General features: G+C 41.4%; 1 protein-coding gene across 3 annotated transcripts in view; it reads left to right on the plus strand.

Moving 5' to 3' along the window:
• The window catches only part of PDE1B (phosphodiesterase 1B), a 471,712-nt gene that overhangs the window by 5,323 nt on the left and 445,997 nt on the right, over positions 1 to 20,392 (plus strand). The gene's annotated exons all lie outside the window — the stretch shown is intronic.

Consider the following 20,392-nt stretch of genomic DNA (forward strand, 5'->3'; position numbering starts at 1 on the left):
GCGGTGACAGTGACGCGGCGACGTGCGCAAACCAGGAAGTTCAATGCTTCCACGCATGCGTCGAATCAATTCGACGCATTCGAGGGATTTCGGTCCGCTGGTTAGACGTACTAACCAGAGGACATGTCCGACGGACAGGTTTCCAGCGGACAAGTTTCTAAGCATGCTGAGAAACTTTTGACCGCTGGAAAACGGTCCGATAGGCCGTACACACGACCGAACATGTCCGATGAAACTGATCCGCTCTTTAGCGCCACCCTTTAGGCAACTTCTGCTAATGTTGTGCTATGGTTAGCATTGCTTCTGAGCAGGCGTGTTTGTACTTTGTATTTTTTTTTTCAGCGGATTTGTGTACACACGATCGGATAATCCGACATCACACATTTGTTGTCGGACTGCATGCTTATAAAACATTTGTTGTCGGAAAATCCGACAATATTTGTCCGATGGAGCATACTGTACCAACGGTCGGATTTTCTCACAAAACCCTGACATCACACATATGTTGTCGGAAAATCCGATCGTGTGCATGAGGTTTAAGGAAAACTGAAGTGTGTGCAATACTCCTTTTTAATCACTTTCAGATGATATCTTTCTTGTCAAACTAAAAAAAAAGTGACTGGGCAAATTGGAAAAATTGGAATACTTTCTAAAGAAATTTTAAAAGCATCTGGTGTAACAAACTTTTTTTTGATTCAGTCCTAATGCCGCGTAAACACGATCATTTTTCGGGTTCTAAAAAATTAAGTTTTTCAGGCTCTAGGAAAAACAACGTTTTTTTTCAACTTGATCATTAAAACGACCTTGCCTACACACGATCGTAAAAAAAAAATGCTCTAGCAAAGCGCGGTGACGTACGACGGCACTATAAAGGGGAAGTTCCATTTGGATGACGCCACCCTTGGGGCTGATTCTGTGTTAGTAAAAGACGATTCACGCTTTTCTGTCTGTTACAGCGTGATGAATGTGCTTACTCCATTACGAACGCTATGTTTACCAGAACAAGCTCTCCCGACTCATAACTTGCTTCTGAGCATGTGTGAATTTTTCACGTCGTTAAAGCCCACACACGACCATTTTTTACAACCCGAAAAACAACGTTAAAAACGTTGTTAAAAAATCGAGCATGTTCAAATTTTTTTTTTTGCCATTTTTTTAACCCGAAAAATGCGCCAAAGCCCACACACGATCGTTTTTAATGACATTAAAAGAAACGTCATTTTTTAGAACCCGAAAAATGATCGTGTATACGCGGCATAAGCCTGCCTTCTTGAACATTTTTTTCCCTTTTTTTTTTTAGCTGATCAAATGATAATTCCTGCAACATCAGTTTTTTTTCCTGCATTGTTATGAATTCAAGATAAAATAGGAAAGCATGTGTGGCCAGTTGGAGAAAGGAATCCTGCATCTGACTATCTCATGGGACCTCAGTAGAATCCAATAAAGAAAATCAATGCATGTATTGCTAGTATAATACAATAATACACAGTACAAAGACCAGTAAATAGTTAGACTATTATAGATGAAGCGCGCATATCTTAGAAATCAGACAGTCTTATTCAGTAAAGCAGTGGGATGAGCATTAATGATGTATAAAGTTCAGTAACCTGTAGGGATCGAGCATAATTACGTTTACTGAAGACAGTTCAATGAAAATTTTAATTTGTTTGAATAAAGCTTTTTGGTTCCTATGGTTACTATACTTTTTTTTTTCTTACTGTACAAAGATAACATTGACATGAGATTAGAATCCCACCCTAGGACTGTTTTCTTTTGGATCAGGTGACAATCCTATATATTTTTTTTAGGTACCCACAAACTTTAATAACTGGTCCTTATGGGAAACGATTGATCTGAAAAAAAAACAAAAACGTGTTCCACCAAATATTGTTAGACTCCCCCTTCCCTTTAATTCCGCATGGACAGCATACTCCCAGTACAGAGTATACAAAGCCAAGTGTTCATGATTACAGAGTGCTCAGAACGCAATTTAGCCGGAGGGTGGATGGATCATGCCTGCATGTCCAAGTAAAAGTCTATGGTCAGAATATGCTGCTGTTTTCTCAAAAGAAAGCACTGGCAATGTAGAATGACATAAATGAACAATCACCTTGCTGGAGGCACTGACCTAAACACGTTGTCATTGCTAACTAATTAATGAATGACTGGCATTTGTACTATTTGCATGACCAGCTCAATACTGCAAAACCCACCTGCACCTGCCAATAAAAGGGGTCATGGAGTATCGGATTTGTTTACTTACAGCTGATCCCCGAGACAGATATAAGAATAAACATCTGAGCTGAACTGTCTATTCTGAAGATCTGGCTGTGTTTTCTTCTGCAAATGACAGCAAGCATAGGCTGAGATTCTTCCACGTACAATGCTTATGAATGATTAGACATGGCACAGAAAATGGAACCAAACTCCAAAATACTTTTGATCTTATAAATCCTGAAAGGTACCTTTTTTGGTCTGGCAAGCTAGAAGTGGCAGATAGTAGACTTCAGTCATATTACAAAATAATTTTTCCCCCTCAAATACTCAGATCTTACAAATATATATGCTTATGTATATAATTGTACCGTGTTTCCCCAAAAATAAGCCTGGGTCTTATATTAATTTTGGCAACAAAAGACACAGTAGGGCTTATTTTCAGGGGTAGGTCTTACCACGTAATGTGCTGTCTTCTCTCCCCCTCTCTCTCTCTGCCTCACAGGAATCCCCAGTGTGAACTCAGTTAAAATGCTTGTAAAATCCTATAATCCGCTCTATTACAGTAGTATATAATGTACAATGTGTGTGTTTCTGTAATATAATTGTGCCAAATACCTTCGTTATAGCCCAGTGTTAACTCAGCTAAAATGCTTGTTATATCCTATAATCCACTCTATTACAGTAGTATATATTATACAATGTGTGTGTGTTTCTGTAATATAATTGTGCCTAATACCTTCGATATATCGCCGCTTTGCACTTCTGTGACCCGCCGGAGCTCTCTTCCGCGCAATTATATTGTAGAAACACACACATTGTACATTATATACTATTGTAACAGAGTGGATTATATGGTTTTACAAGCATTTTAAACTAGGGCTTATTTTTGGGGTAGGGCTTATATTGCAGCCCTCTTGGAAAATAGCGCTAGGTCTGATTTTCGGGGTAGATCTTATTTTCAGGGAAACATGGTAGTTATGATTTTGAGGAACAGTGAGCTATCAGAGGTATAGCAGTGTGAGAGTGTCTGCTGAGTTCTACAGCCCCGTGTACAGTCTCATCTTTAGTTGATCAGATTCAAATTGTTGGTGCAGGGCAGTTTTGCATGTAATAGTTTTGTATCTTATGCTGTTCTGTTTTTTCTTTTTTTGGAGAACAGGAAGATGACTTATTCATCCACCCAACAGTAAAGGCCTTTGATTATATTTGTAAACCATACATATTGTATATACATACAACCATACATATTTGGAAACCATACATAGCCTCACTTGTCTTAGGCCCTTTCACACATGTGAGTGAGTGAATAACTTGTATAGCGCTACAAATGCGAACTGAATCGCCTCAAGGCGCTTGGTATCCATTTCCTTTTTTTTTTAGCCTTCAGAATAGGTGGGTCTTGAGTTTTTTCCTGAAGGCCTGGTGATTCACTTCCGTTCGGATGTTAGTTGGTAACGCGTTCCACAGTCGAGGTCATTGGACTGCGAATCTTCGTTTTCCTTTGGTCTTGTAGCGGGCCTTGGGGATTTGGAGTAGATTTTGGTTAGTTGATCGAAGGATGCGATTGGGGTTGTGGTATTTTATTTTCTCACATAAATATTGGGAGGCGAGACCTTGTACACATTTGTGCGTCAGGCAGAGGGCCTTAAATGTGACTCGGTCCTTTACGGCCAGCCAATGGAGGGACCTCAGGGAGGGAATGATTGATTCCTAGGTTTTTTTTCCTGTTACCAGGCTTGCCGCCGTGTTCTGGACGACTTGTTGATGAGCAATCTGGTATTTTGGGAGTCCGATGAAGAGGGAGTTTGCATAGTCGAGCCTGGAGTTGATAATTGTTCCAACCACTACTGCTGTATATACTCTTTCGGGATGAAGGGAACGAGTCTTTGTAGCAGACGGAGAAAAATGGTGGGATCCGCTGACTACTGATCCTATTTGTGCATCCATCGTCATGTCAGAGTCAAAAGTGACTCCAAGACTTTTGACTTTGGTGCTTGGGGTGATGGTCTGTCCCAAGATGGGGGGTGGCGTCCATGTCATTCTAGAAAGTATCTTTCGGTTTGCGTGGAGCAGAAGAAGTTCTGTTTTTGATCCATTGAACTTAAGGTGTCTCTCCGTCATCCAGTTGTCTATCAAAGTGAGGCATTGTTCTAGTCCGAGTATTTGTCCTTTTTGTTGCTGATACAAAAGTAAAGTTGAGTGGCCAATTTTTCAGTTTTCTATCCATCTGTTGATGGATCAAAAACGGACTTCAATGCATCTCTATGGAAAAATGGATGACTATTCATTTACATCCGTTTACATCCACTTCCGTCAACATCCGTTTTATTTTGTTTCTGTTAAAAAAAATGGATTATCTTCATAGTGAGGTAGACTCTGAAGATTTGTCGGGAAAGACATGTTTGTTTCAACCTGCATTGGTGGTTCGAGTGTACCAAGTTTTTATTGGTTGCTTCTAGTTTTAGTTTGTTATGTTCGTTGTTTTTCATGTTCAAGCCTGGGTATGCCCAATAGGCTCTATTTTGTACCTCATACTTAAAATATTACAATAAAAACTATTTAAAAAAAACAAAAAGATCAGACGAAAAAAAGATGAAAAACGGACAAACGGTCTATTTTTGCATGAAAAAATTGATTCAGGACTCAAGTGGTTAAGGACTCTAGCTGGAGGATGTAAAAAACTGATGAAAAACTGGTGAAAGGTTCATCCATTTTTTCTTTGAAATACCTTGCCTGAACGAATGGTCCACATGCGTGAAAGGGGGCTTAAAGTCAAACTACACGCAATAAAAATAATCCTCCAGCTGATGATGAATGTACCTTCTTTTCACCCTGGCTGCATAGATCTCCAAACTTTCTAAACAGAGGGCCAGTTTATTATCTTTCAGTTTTTATGGGGGCCAGACTGTGGTCAGTAGGAGAAGAAATGTCATGATGTTGGATAGTGGAAGAAATAGTGCTCCTTCATTGGTGTCAGTGGGAGGAATAGTGCCTCATTGTTGATGTCAGTGGGTGAAATAGTTCCCCAATCACTGGTGTTAGTGGTTATAATAGTGCTCCATCATTGTTGTCAGTGGTAGAAATAGTGCCCCATTGTTGGTGTCCATGAGAGGAATAGTGCCCCATCATTGATGTCAGTAGGAGGAATAGTGCCCCGTCGTTGTCAGTGGGAGGGGAAGAATAATGCCCCATCACTAATGTCAGTGGTTGGAATAGTGCTCCATCATTGGTGTCAGTGGGAGGAATAGTGTTCCATCATTGGTGTCAGTGGTAGGGAAATATGCCTCATTGTAAATGTCCAGTGGGAGGAATAATGCCCAAGGGAAGGATAAAGGCAAGCAAAGGATAATATTCAGACCCCGGGCTGCTGTTTGGAGATCACTGCTATTTATGTTCACATTGTTAGTTATAAAGGTGCTTAGGGACCTTTGTAAGTTCCCTGAAATTGTGATGAAAATAGGAAGATTTTGATGTAGTTTTACCATTTGGTAAAAATGCTTTGGGCTTAAAGCAGTAACCCAAAGGCAAACATTTTATTATATTGCAGCTTACCAATTCTTAGCTGTGATGGCTGCATGACCTGTTCTTGTGTCAAAATTGGCTTCTTCTGTAAATCAGCTTTTCTCAAATTTTGGAGAAATCATTGAAATAACATTATGGAGGTCTTAGGTAACCCCTGCCAATATTTATTGTATCTACAGCTCTTTTACACATTAGTGTGAACAGTAAGTTGTACAGTGCCTTGCAAAAGTATTTACCCCCCCCCCCCCCTGGCATTGTTTGGGGATCATTTAATTTACAGAACATGCCCACAACTTTGAAGATTTTTTTTTTTATTGTGAAGCAAGCAACAAATAGGATAAAATAACAGAAAAAGTCAATGTGCATAACTATTCAAACCCCTAAAGTCAATACTTTGTAGAGCCACCTTTTGCGGCTATCACAGCTCCAAGTCGCTTTGGATAAGTCTCTGTGAGCTTGCCACATCTTACCAGTGGGATTTTTGCCCATTCCTCCTTGCAAAACTGCTCCAGCTCCTTCAATTTGGATGGTTTGTGCTTGTGAACAGCAATCTTTAAGTCTGACCACAGATTTTCGATTGGATGGAGGTATGGGCTTTAACTGGGTCACTCCAACACATTTAGTTGTTTCCCTTAAACCACTCAAGTGTTGTTTTAGCAGTGTGTTTGGAGTCATTGTCCTGATGGAAGGTGAACCTCTGTCCTAGCCTCAAATCACACACAGAGTGGTACAGGTTTTGCTTAAGAATATCCCTGTATTTAGCACCATCCATCTTTCCCTCAATTCTGACCAGTTTCCCAGTCCCGACTACTGAAAAACATCCCCACAGCATGATGCTGCCACCAACATGTTTCACTGTGGGGATGGTGTTCTTTGGGTGATGTGTTGGGTTTGCTCCAGACATAGCGTTTTTTTTTTGTTGGCCAAAAAGTAAAATTTTAGTCTTATCTGACCAGAGCACCTTCCTCCATACATTTTGGGAGTCTCCCACGTGCCTTTTCGCAAACTCAAAAAGTGCCATTTAGTTTTTTGCTGAAAGTAATGGCTTTCTTCTGGCCACTTTGCTATAAAGCCCAACTCTATGGAGGAAACAGCTTATTGTCGTCACATATACAGATACTCCAGTCTCTGCTGTGGAACTCTGCAGCTCCACCAGGGTTACCTTAGGTTTCTGTGCTGCCTCTCCGATTAATGCCCTCCTTGCTCGATCCGTGAGTTTTGGTGTGCGGCCATCTCTTGGCAGGTTTGCTGTTGTGCCATGTTCTTTCCATTTGGTTATGATAGATTTGATGGTGCTCCAAGGATCATCAAAGATTTGGATATTTTCTTTTTTTATAACCTAACCCTGTACTTTTCAACAACATTGTCCCTTACTTGTTTGGAGAGTTCCTTGGTCTTTATGGCAGTGTTGGGTTAGTGGTGCCTCTTGCTTAGGTGTTGCAGCCTCTGGGGCCTTTCAAAAAGGTGTGTATATGTAATGACAGATTATGTGACACTTAGATTGCACAAAGGTGGACATCATTTCATTAATTATGTGACTTCTGAAGGTAATTGGTTGCACCAGAGCTTTTTATGGTCTTCATAACAAAAGAGGGTGAATACATACGCACATGTCAATTATCATTTTTTTATTTCTGAAAAATAGTTTTATGTATATATTTTTCAAATTTTACTTCACCAATTTATGCCTCGTACACAAGATCGGTTTTCCCGGCGGTCAAAAGTCCACCGGGAAAACGAAAGGGGAAAACCGAGAACCTGCTTTTCCCGTGTACACATGGCCGGTTTTCCCGACAGGAAAACTGCCATGACGGCTTTGGTCGGGAAAACCGGCCGTGCGTATGCTCCACTGCAGTGTTTCCCATAGGAAAAATGCAGAGCGAAAAAAAAGCAGAGAATCGCAGCGAGAAAAAAGAGAACAAGTTCTCATTCTTTTGCTCGCAGTTTTCCTGTCAGGAAAACTGCTATGGAGCATACACACAGCCGGTTTTCCCGACCAAAAGCAAACATGGCAGTTTTCTCGTAGGGAAAACCAATCCTGTGTACGAGGCATTAGACTATTGTGTTCTGATCCATCACATATAATTCAGATAAAAAAAAAAAAACATTGAACTAAAGGCTGTAATGTAACAAAATAGGTAAAAAGCCAAGGGGGGGGGGGGGGAAACTTTTTCAAGGCACTGTATATAAACAAAGAAATAAAAGAGTAAGGATTATGTGGCATAAATGCCATGTTTGTCACCCAGGGCTACTCTAAACAACAACATTATTTTCAGTAAATGAAACAAAAAAACAATGGCCATAAAAGACCTCAGACAGTAAAAAATGTAGTACATCCTCCAATTGATGGTCAGTGGAGAAGGTCCCCCTTACACTGTTAATCAGCAACGGGCCCTATACACTGGTTGTCAGTGGAAACAATACGCCTTCATTGGATTCAATGGAAAGAATGCCCCCATAACAGCTAGCTAAGTTATAACTTATCTGAGAGGAAGAAATCGCTTATTGGTCAAGGAACCCTGATCAAACTCTAGTGCAGTGATGGCGAACCGTGGCACCCCAGATGTTTTGAAACTACATTTCCCATGATGCTCATGCACTCTGCAGTGTAGTTGAACATCAATGGAAATGTAGTTCCAAAACATCTGGGGTGCCAAGTTCCTCCATCACTGCTCTAGTGGAACCTTTAACTGAGAAAAGCTGCTCTAAATAAATATTGAAAAGAATAGTAATTATTTTAAAGCAAATTTCTCCCAAGCCACAAATTCCATCATATCCTCTGTGTTGCAAAAAGAGATTATGTATTCAGAAGGTATATATAGGACAGTCTTCAATATGCAATCACATTGTTTATCATCTCACAGTCACAGTTATTGCATCATTGGGTAAAAACATTAGAAAACTGTTTTGTATGGGGATCGCAACAGATGTGACTAGCTTTAGCGTTATTAAAATTAAATTAAAATAATGCACACGCTGCCTAGAACAGAGCGTATTTGTATCTGCGGTTTTTAGAAACTGAAGCAGACGTGGAAGGATAAAGTCCCTTTTCAAAACTACAGTCTGAAAATAAAAGAGTTTACTACTGCACATTCAACTTCAAAGCACATCATTGAAGAGCTTTAGATCACTGCCACCTTGGAAATGGGGTTTTCTTGACAAGTCTAGTTTTTTATGGCACTTTCTTTTCTGTCTACTGAGAGATCAATAATTACAGTCATACATTGTCATTGGCCTCATTTGTTCTCAAAAATGTCATGTCACTCCATGGAATCCAGAAGGTTGCAGATATACAGACATCCCAATCCATTATGGAAGTGCATTAAGGTGTTTGCAGATATGTGACGTATACTGAGATAAATCATCAATCGAAAAAAGAAAAACTGGTTAACAGTTTTAGGTAAGTTAACTCTATAACCTCAGAGCTTCACACATAATAATATACAAAAACAGAGAAATAATCTAATAATATTAACACCCAGTGTCCACACGTGATATATGATCATTTATCATTTCTAAATCCCTCTCCATACGCCACCACCATAGGCGTGTGCTCAGGGTTTGCCAGGGGTGCCTGGGCACACCCTAATCACCCCGTGCTGCATGCACATTAGCATTATCACTCTGTGTGCTGGCGAGGAGATGGCAAACCTCTCCCTCTGACTGGCTCTGCCATAAGACCCCTTTCACACTGCTGCCATTATTTATATCTATATACAGTGCCTTGAAAAAGTATTCATACCATATGACATTTTCCACATTATGTTACAACCAAAAATGTAAATGTATTTTATTGAGATTTTATGTGATAGATCAACACAAAGTGGCACATAATTAAGAAGTGGAAGGGAAATTATAAATAGTTTTTAAAAAGTAATATGTGAACGTGTAGCATGCATTTGTTTTCAGACCCCCTGGGTCAATACTTTGTAGAACCACGTTTTGCTGCAATTAATGCTATAAGTCTTTTTGGGAATGTCTCTACCAGCTTTGCACATCTAGAGAGTGAAATTAGTGACCATTCTTCTTTGCAAAATAGCTTAAGCTCTGTCAGATCTGTGAACATCAATTTTCAAGTCTTGCCACAGAGTCTCAATTGGATTTAGGTCTGGACTTTGAATGGGTCATTCTGAATGAGTGACTTGTATAGCGCTACACATGCGAACTGAATCGCCTCTGGGCGCTTTTTCCAGCCAGGGTCTACTTGGCTGGTGCAGTCATTTTACCCCGTAGGATATTGACAGGCTTGAAACACACAGTCATACACACATATATACACATATATTCTAACACATGAATATGCTTTGATCTAAACCATTCCATTGTAGCTCTGGTTTGTTTAGGGTCATTGTCTTGCTGGAAAGTGAACCTTCGTCCCAGTCTCAAGTCTTTTGCAGACGATAACAGTTTTTCTTCTGAAGCCTCGTACACACGACCGGTTTTCCCGGCAGGAAAACTGCCAGGAGAGCTTTTGTCCGGGAAAACCGGATGTGTGTATGCTTCCTCGCAGTTTTCCCATCAGGAAAACAGCCGGGAATCCCGGCGGGAAAATAGAGAACCTGCTCTCTATTTTCCCGTTGGGATTCCCAGGGGTTTTTCTTCCACCAGATCTACTACTTACCTATGGGAAACACTGCGAGGCAGTGCCAATGGAGCATACACACGGCTGGCATTCCCGACCAAAGCTCCATGATAGTTTTCCTGCCGGGTTCTGTGCTTTCCCCTCGGTTTTCTGGGTGGACTTTTTACCACTGAGAAAACTGAGCGTGTGTACATGGCTTTAGATTGCCCCCTGTATTAGGCTCCATCCATCTTTCCATCAACTCTGACCAGCTTCCCTGTCCCTGCTGAACAAAATCACCCCCACAACATGATGGTGCCACCACCATGTTTCACAGTGGGGATGGTGTGTTTAGGGTGATGTGCAGTGTTAGTTTTCCACCACATGTTTGCTGTGTCCCTCACATGGCTTTTCGTAAACTACTAATACTTTTTATAGCTTTCTTTCAACAATGGCTTTCTTCTTACCACTCTACCATAAACACCAGATTTATAGAGTGCACGACTAATAGTTGTCCTGTGGACAGATTCTCCTGTGGATCACTGCAGCTCCTCCAGAGTCTCTTGGCTGCTTCTCTGATTAATGCTTTTCTTGCCCACCTTGTCAGTTTAGGTGGACTTCTTGGTATGTTTGCAGTTGTGCTTTACTCTTTCCATTTTCGGATGGTGGATTGAACAGTGCCCTGTGAGGTGTTCAAAGTTCAGGATATTTTTTGGCTGTCTCCTGTTTTTTTTTATCTGCCTCTAAATGGCCCTCCATGCTAGTATATTTGCCAATGCACATATAGGTGTTTAAAGAAGTTTAAAGGCAGAAAAAAAATGCCCCTAAAGCAGCGGGCCAGATTCACGTAGAATCGCGGCGGCGTAACGTATCGTAGATACGTTACACCGCCACAAGTTTTCATCGCAAGTGCCCGATTCACAAAGCACTTGCGATGAAAACTACGCCCGCGGCCTCCGGCGCAAGGCGGGCCAATTCAAATGGGCGTGTGCCATTTAAATTAGGCGCGCTCCCGCGCCGGACCTACTGCGCATGCTCCGTTTCCTAACTCCCGCCGTGCTTTGCGCGCCGTGATGTAAATTTTTCGAACGGCGACGCGCGTAGCGTACTTCCGTATTCCCGGACGTGTTACGCAAACGACGTTAAATTTTAAATTTCGACGCGGGAACGACGGCCATACTTTAGACAGCAATACGTTTGCTGACTAAAGTTAGGGCACCTAAAACGACTACTAACTTTGCGACGGGAAACTAGATTAGCGGCGACGTAGCGAACGCGAAAATCCGTCGGGGATCCGCCGTAACTCCTAATTTGCATACCCAACGCTGGTTTACGACGCAAACTCCCCCCAGCGGCGGCCGCGGTACTGCATCCTAAGATCCAACAGTGTAAAACTATTACACCTGTCGGATCTTAGGGATATCTATGCGTAACTGATTCTATGAATCAGTCGCATAGATAGAAACAGGGATAAGACGGCGTATCAGGAGAAACGCCGTCGTATCCCTTTTGTGAATCTGGCCCAGCATTTCTAACACATGCAGCAGCATTTTTGCAGAAAAGATGCTTAAAACGTATATACGTGTCTAAATGCATCAAAATGCGCATTAAAACTAGGTGCCTCACATGCTTAAGCGTTAATTCATTTTGATGCCCAAAGTAAATTATTCTGGCCACGAAACAAATTAACATCCGAGCACTTGACACGATTCAAGCATTTTTTCTGTCAAAACGCTGCTGCCAGGAAGAAAGGAATTTAGGAGAGCTGGGCAAATACCCTGTGTACATGAGAAATATCCCTAACACTAAAATAATCAATTCTGTAAAATAGATATCTTATCCTGTTCTGAGAGCTGGTGTGTTGAACTCTCATAATACAGTAAAACCTTGGTTTGCGAGCATAATTAGTTCTGGAAACATGCTTGTAATTCAAAGCACTTGTATATCAAAGTGAATTTCCCCATAAGAAATAATGGAAACTCAGATGATTCGTCCTACAGCCATTAATTCATAAGTCCTTCAGTTTATAGTCCATATAAAAAGATTATAGCATTGTGATAGGTTGTGTAACCATAAAACGTCCTTCCACAAATGGAAACCTCCACAAGGAGATTAGAGGCAAAATCCAGCAGGAGCTACAGAGTATAAAAAAGTGTAGCAATATGTTGCTAAATGTTGTTTCTTCATTAAATGTAATCAGGGCTGTCTTAATGAGAGGGCACAGCTGGGCACTGCCCAGGGGCCCTAGCTGCATTGGGGTCCCCTGCACTTTCCCCAAAGCAGCTGGTCCTTGAGCCCACGCTGCCCTATCTGTAATTAGGGGCCCCATGATGGGGGGGGGGGGCGAGGGTTGGCAGAGGAGGGACAGAGCCAGAAGAGGTCATTACATATCTCGCCATGGAGAGGCTGGGACGGAAGTTCACCTGTTTACCACTAAGGTAAGTGGAAAAAATTGAAATATCCAAATAACGAGCAGTGATCTTTTCTTAAAGAAAAAGTTCAAAAGTTGGGTGGGACTCTGCTTTAAACATGCCATTGATAGTATTTTGTTATATCTTTTTGACAAATGTAAAAAATACCTGTTGATTTCGCCAGAAATCTGGTCACTTACGTTGTTCTGTGCACTACAGGCGCCTGTACATCCATGTCATGGAGTTCCCAGTAGTCCTGTCTTGTTTTTCTTGTTCTAATACAAAAGGATGAAAACGTGTCCTAGGACAAGAAGTGTATTACCAGCAGAATCACCAAGTAAAATAATAAATCAAGTGAAAATAAAAGAAAAAGGTCTGAAAAAAACAACGAATGCAGCTAACACATTCAAGGACTAATTAGCTGCAATATATTTCATTTCTGTTTTTGGAGTTTAGACACCCTTTAACTTGCAACTCCTTTTTTTGGAACAAAAATCCTCCATAGATCAACTGCATGGGTTTAGTCTTCCCTGTTGCTGCTCTGACACTGACACATGCAGCCGTAGTCAATAAAGAGGTTTTATTTACCTGGTTTTATCTACAGTGCAGTGAATGGCTGTAGAGAGCATGGAGACACGGATTTAAAAGTGCATACAGGTAGAGGGGAGAGCAGGATGGCAGATTCGGGGGGCAAGGGCTCATGTCAAATACCACATTTACTATTCTAACACAAATGCGTTCATTTGACTGAAAACGCAGCGTTCGACAAGAAAAGGCTGCATTTGATCTGCTTTGCATGCAGTTTAAATACAAGTCTCTGCAGTTAAAAGAAACACAGTGCAACATAAAGCAGATCAAACACAGCCTTAAATCACTTTCACCCTCTTCCTGCCCACACCAATTTTCAGCTTTCAGTGCTGTCGCATTTAGAATGACAATTACACTGTCATGCAACACTACATCCAAACAACATTTTTATCTTTTATTTTTTACAGATTGAGCTTTCTTACCAAATGTTATGGGTGCTCAAACACAAAGCAGATTTTCATTTTCTGTGAGTACCTACCGCCCGTTCTAACTACAGTAACCCATCTTCCTATTTGATCGTCCTGGCTTAACCCTCAACATCAACCCAATTAGGCACCTGCTCAGTGAGAAGACTTCTTTCAAGGTTGTTCATGCCACTCAGTGTTGCAATTCGCTCCTCCAAATCCAAATGTGAACGTCCAGATGGACGACCTGCTCACATCTGTCTCAGTGGTATTCATCCCGGAGCTGTTGCTCCATTTAAGTATACATATGACACACTGTGCACGTTGCAACACTTTCAACCTTGCTAGCACACATTTTCCCAGTTACAATATTAATATTACTTACTGAAAATTGACAACATTTTATTACAGGTTAAAAGACAGCCTTTTTTAAAAACTCCTATTGTTTTTGGTAAAATTCTATTATGTTCACAATGCCAAATGTGAGCAAGCTCAATGTGAGCTAAAGGAGTAGTTATATATCACCTATAAACAGGTAACTACTCCCATTAATTAGCACACTGATTCATATTAAGCTGGATGACAGAGTCCTAAATAGTTTTCTTTTTCTTTTAACAGAGGATTTTTGCCACCTTAAAAAACATTAACTAATTAGCAGCCACAGTAGGTGTTACATATGTTGTCCCAAATGTGCTTGCAGTGTAATTGGTGTTTATCACTAGATCCTCTGCAAGAACTGTTGGATTAGACTAGGGGTCTCCAAACCACAACCCGGGCCGAATCTGGCCCCCTGCAAGATTTTATCTAGTCCTTTGATGTAAGAAGGAACTCTGATTGGGACCCCCATAAGAGGGGACTCTTATGTAAAAGGGGACTTTATTGAGAGCTCTGATGTAATGGGGGGAAATTGATGGGGACATAATTATTTGGAATTCCTTTGCTTTGTTTTACTAAAATTTTTTTTCTCTTTCGCTCCAAATCATAACATGCTAAATTAAGGGGGAACAAAAAAAACAAGTAAAAAAATATTAATTAATTTAGATTTGATTTACAGGTATTGATTTATAAAACACATTTTTTGGCCCGTGATTTTTTGTAAAAAATAAGATGTGGCCCTTATACTGAAAAGTTTGGAGACCCTTGAGTAGACTGTGCAAGTTAATTCATTTTGATGCCCAAAGTAAATTATTCTGGCCACGAAACAAATTAACATCCGAGCACTTGACACGATTCAAGCATTTTTTCTGTCAAAACGCTGCTGCCAGGAAGAAAGGAATTTAGGAGAGCTGGGCAAATACCCTGTGTACATGAGAAATATCCCTAACACTAAAATAATCAATTCTGTAAAATAGATATCTTATCCTGTTCTGAGAGCTGGTGTGTTGAACTCTCATAATACAGTAAAACCTTGGTTTGCGAGCATAATTAGTTCTGGAAACATGCTTGTAATTCAAAGCACTTGTATATCAAAGTGAATTTCCCCATAAGAAATAATGGAAACTCAGATGATTCGTCCTACAGCCATTAATTCATAAGTCCTTCAGTTTATAGTCCATATAAAAAGATTATAGCATTGTGATAGGTTGTGTAACCATAAAACGTCCTTCCACAAATGGAAACCTCCACAAGGAGATTAGAGGCAAAATCCAGCAGGAGCTACAGAGTATAAAAAAGTGTAGCAATATGTTGCTAAATGTTGTTTCTTCATTAAATGTAATCAGGGCTGTCTTAATGAGAGGGCACAGCTGGGCACTGCCCAGGGGCCCTAGCTGCATTGGGGTCCCCTGCACTTTCCCCAAAGCAGCTGGTCCTTGAGCCCACGCTGCCCTATCTGTAATTAGGGGCCCCATGATGGGGGGGGGGGGGCGAGGGTTGGCAGAGGAGGGACAGAGCCAGAAGAGGTCATTACATATCTCGCCATGGAGAGGCTGGGACGGAAGTTCACCTGTTTACCACTAAGGTAAGTGGAAAAAATTGAAATATCCAAATAACGAGCAGTGATCTTTTCTTAAAGAAAAAGTTCAAAAGTTGGGTGGGACTCTGCTTTAAACATGCCATTGATAGTATTTTGTTATATCTTTTTGACAAATGTAAAAAGGATGAAAACGTGTCCTAGGACAAGAAGTGTATTACCAGCAGAATCACCAAGTAAAATAATAAATCAAGTGAAAATAAAAGAAAAAGGTCTGAAAAAAACAACGAATGCAGCTAACACATTCAAGGACTAATTAGCTGCAATATATTTCATTTCTGTTTTTGGAGTTTAGACACCCTTTAACTTGCAACTCCTTTTTTTGGAACAAAAATCCTCCATAGATCAACTGCATGGGTTTAGTCTTCCCTGTTGCTGCTCTGACACTGACACATGCAGCCGTAGTCAATAAAGAGGTTTTATTTACCTGGTTTTATCTACAGTGCAGTGAATGGCTGTAGAGAGCATGGAGACACGGATTTAAAAGTGCATACAGGTAGAGGGGAGAGCAGGATGGCAGATTCGGGGGGCAAGGGCTCATGTCAAATACCACATTTACTATTCTAACACAAATGCGTTCATTTGACTGAAAACGCAGCGTTCGACAAGAAAAGGCTGCATTTGATCTGCTTTGCATGCAGTTTAAATACAAGTCTCTGCAGTTAAAAGAAACACAGTGCAACATAAAGCAGATCAAACACAGCCTTAAATCACTTTCACCCTCTTCCTGCCCACACCAATTTTCAGCTTTCAGTGCTGTCGCATTTAGAATGACAATTACACTGTCATGCAACACTACATCCAAACAACATTTTTATCTTTTATTTTTTACAGATTGAGCTTTCTTACCAAATGTTATGGGTGCTCAAACACAAAGCAGATTTTCATTTTCTGTGAGTACCTACCGCCCGTTCTAACTACAGTAACCCATCTTCCTATTTGATCGTCCTGGCTTAACCCTCAACATCAACCCAATTAGGCACCTGCTCAGTGAGAAGACTTCTTTCAAGGTTGTTCATGCCACTCAGTGTTGCAATTCGCTCCTCCAAATCCAAATGTGAACGTCCAGATGGACGACCTGCTCACATCTGTCTCAGTGGTATTCATCCCGGAGCTGTTGCTCCATTTAAGTATACATATGACACACTGTGCACGTTGCAACACTTTCAACCTTGCTAGCACACATTTTCCCAGTTACAATATTAATATTACTTACTGAAAATTGACAACATTTTATTACAGGTTAAAAGACAGCCTTTTTTAAAAACTCCTATTGTTTTTGGTAAAATTCTATTATGTTCACAATGCCAAATGTGAGCAAGCTCAATGTGAGCTAAAGGAGTAGTTATATATCACCTATAAACAGGTAACTACTCCCATTAATTAGCACACTGATTCATATTAAGCTGGATGACAGAGTCCTAAATAGTTTTCTTTTTCTTTTAACAGAGGATTTTTGCCACCTTAAAAAACATTAACTAATTAGCAGCCACAGTAGGTGTTACATATGTTGTCCCAAATGTGCTTGCAGTGTAATTGGTGTTTATCACTAGATCCTCTGCAAGAACTGTTGGATTAGACTAGGGGTCTCCAAACCACAACCCGGGCCGAATCTGGCCCCCTGCAAGATTTTATCTAGTCCTTTGATGTAAGAAGGAACTCTGATTGGGACCCCCATAAGAGGGGACTCTTATGTAAAAGGGGACTTTATTGAGAGCTCTGATGTAATGGGGGGAAATTGATGGGGACATAATTATTTGGAATTCCTTTGCTTTGTTTTACTAAAATTTTTTTTCTCTTTCGCTCCAAATCATAACATGCTAAATTAAGGGGGAACAAAAAAAACAAGTAAAAAAATATTAATTAATTTAGATTTGATTTACAGGTATTGATTTATAAAACACATTTTTTGGCCCGTGATTTTTTGTAAAAAATAAGATGTGGCCCTTATACTGAAAAGTTTGGAGACCCTTGAGTAGACTGTACAGAGAGTTGCAGCTAACAATTACATAAATCATTTTATTAATGAGCAATTGCTGATATGTCCTATTTCTGTCCTTATGATGATAAATGTTCCGTTGCTAGGTGGTATTCTTATCAAAGCTTTTGTAGGTAAATCTTTAAGACATACCTGTGTCGTCATGCTTACTTTTCGCTGGTCACACCTACTTTTACACGTGCTGCATGCATTCCACCCCTTTAACAATTGTCCCTCTTGTTTTTGTTTAACAATTGCTCTGTCAAGTCCAGAAGTTGGGAGGCATGTGTTATGTTTCAAGGCTGCTGATTTCCTCCAGCCTCCTTTCAGACACTATGGCCCAGATTCACAGAGTGTGGGCGCACATTACGCCGCCGTAGCGCCAACGCCGTACGCCGCGCCAACGTAGCGCGGAGAGGCAAGCATTGCATTCAGCAAGCCAGTGCTCCCAACGCTGCGCCAGCGTGGCGTGGGATTCGAAAGCATACGCCGGCGTAGGTGGAAGTGGGCGTGACCCATGCAAATGAGGGGTGACCCCATGCAAATGATGGGCCGAGCGCCAGACAGATACGTATCACGAACTGCGAATGCGCCGTGATGTGGACGCATCCCCCTGCGCCTGCTCACAACCACGTCGGAACAACTGCCTAAACTAAGCCGGATCACTGCGTACGGCGTGAACGTAACCTACGCCCAGCCAGACACACGTCCAACGTAAAATACGCCGGCTTGTGTTCCCTGGTGCAGACCTTTGCATGTCTGCTGGGTTGCACCTCCTTTATGGGGAATAACTTTACGCAGGACATACAACTTACGCGCACCTCACGTAGCCTGTGTCAGGCGCACGCAGGTTCGTGAATCGCCATATTTCCTTAATTTGCATGTTTAAATGGCTAATCAATGGGAGCGGCACCATGCACCCAGCCTAAATGTGCGCCCACCCTACGCCGGTGTAAGCAAGCTACATCGGCGGGGTGTAGCCTGGTTTTAGGCGCATATCTGTTTGTGGGTCTGGTGCACGGATACGACGGCGCACATTTGCACTTACATCAGCGTAACTTGTTATACGTCAGCGTAAGTGCTTTGTAAATCTGGGCCTTTCTGTCTCCATGCACTTGCTCCAATGCCAGCTTCACATGATTGCTCTAGATTAGCTGTCTGATTGTAGTTGTATTAGTTTTGTTTTTTTCCCCACTTCCTAGTTTATGGGGGAAACATTATTATAATTATATTTGTGGGGTGCAGTATTGTTACCCTAAGAGAGGAAATATTTTGGTGCACTTTCCCCTCTCCTCATCTCAAATGACAAAGTGAAGAGGTATTCTGTAGTACAGAGGGAAATCCTAGAACAATGCTGATAACAGTCAACCCAGGCAGAAACCTATCAACTCACATGATTTCTGACAGGATCAATAGGTATTGTTTGTACTTACTTATCAAGAGATAAGATAGATATTGAAGATATCTATTTATATGTGTGATTTTTAGATATCAAAGGTACTTATTGATATATGTGCAAAGTAAGTTAGAAATGAGAAGAAACTGGTCGCACACCACAGTTGTAATCTAATTCCGTTCCTTCGGAGCGCATGCGGCGGTGACATCACCAGCAGTTTTGCAAGTAAATATCTCCTAAATGGTGCAAGTTTAGGAGATGTTTACTATACCTATAGGTAAGCCTTAAAGGGGAGTTCCAGGCTTTTTTTATGTTTATTAAAAGTCAGCAGCTACAAAAAGTGTAGCTGCTGGTTTTTAATAAACGGACACTCACCTGCTCCACGTTCCAGCGCCGCGCCGCCCGGAGCTCCGCTCCTCTCCCCCCCCCCCTTTCCGGCCAGCGCCTCCATTCCTATTGTGGGCACCCGGCCGTGACAGCTTTCAGCTTCACGGCCGGGCACTCGCTGCTCTCTATGAGTGGTCAGGCCATCACCTGGGACCTGTCACGTGTTCCATGCGATCGCCTACAGGGAGGGGCCGCTGTAGGCGATATGACGTTTTGCCTAAGCGGTCCCTGGGTGGAATGAGGAAGTGGGACAGGAAGTCCCACTCCTACTGAAGACCCCACTCCCCCCCCCAAAAAAATTTGCTTGCTTGCTTGCTTGGGGAACTTGCTTTAAATTTAACTGATGTATTGCTAACGGATGGGAAAAAAATGATCGTTAGTAGGCACAACCATCGGTTAAAAATCCACGCATGCTCAGAATCAAGTCGACGCATGCTTGTAAGCATTGAACTTCGTTTTTTTTCAGCACGTCGTTGTGTTTTACGTCACCGCGTTCTGACACGATAGGTTTTTTAACCGATGGTGTGTAGGCGCGACGGACCATCAGTCAGCTTCATCGGTTAACCGATGAAAATGGTCCATCGGTCCGTTCTCATCGGATGGACTGATCGTGTGTACACGGCATAAGGGGGCAAGGAGTGGTTTTGGGTGGAACTCTGCTTTAATAGAGGCTTACCTATAGGTTCATTTTAAGCAAGGGAGTTTACTCCCACTTTAAAATAATTCAGATGTGCATAGTTATTTATTCCATGGGATTGTTTTTTTGCAGATCTTTATTATTATTTTTTTTTTAAATGAGCTGTAATGATCAAAATACACTTTTCCACTGCAGTGCGTTCTGTTACTGTAATGCGCGCTAACACACGGTACGTGTGTTGGTATGTTGCAGTGCCATTGTACTATGGCAATGCGGCTTCAATGCACTGGCATTAAAGCGCTCCCCAATGAAGGGTAAT

The sequence above is a fragment of the Rana temporaria genome, chromosome 2 (genome assembly GCF_905171775.1).
Source record: "Rana temporaria chromosome 2, aRanTem1.1, whole genome shotgun sequence".
Lineage (NCBI taxonomy): Eukaryota > Metazoa > Chordata > Amphibia > Anura > Ranidae > Rana > Rana temporaria.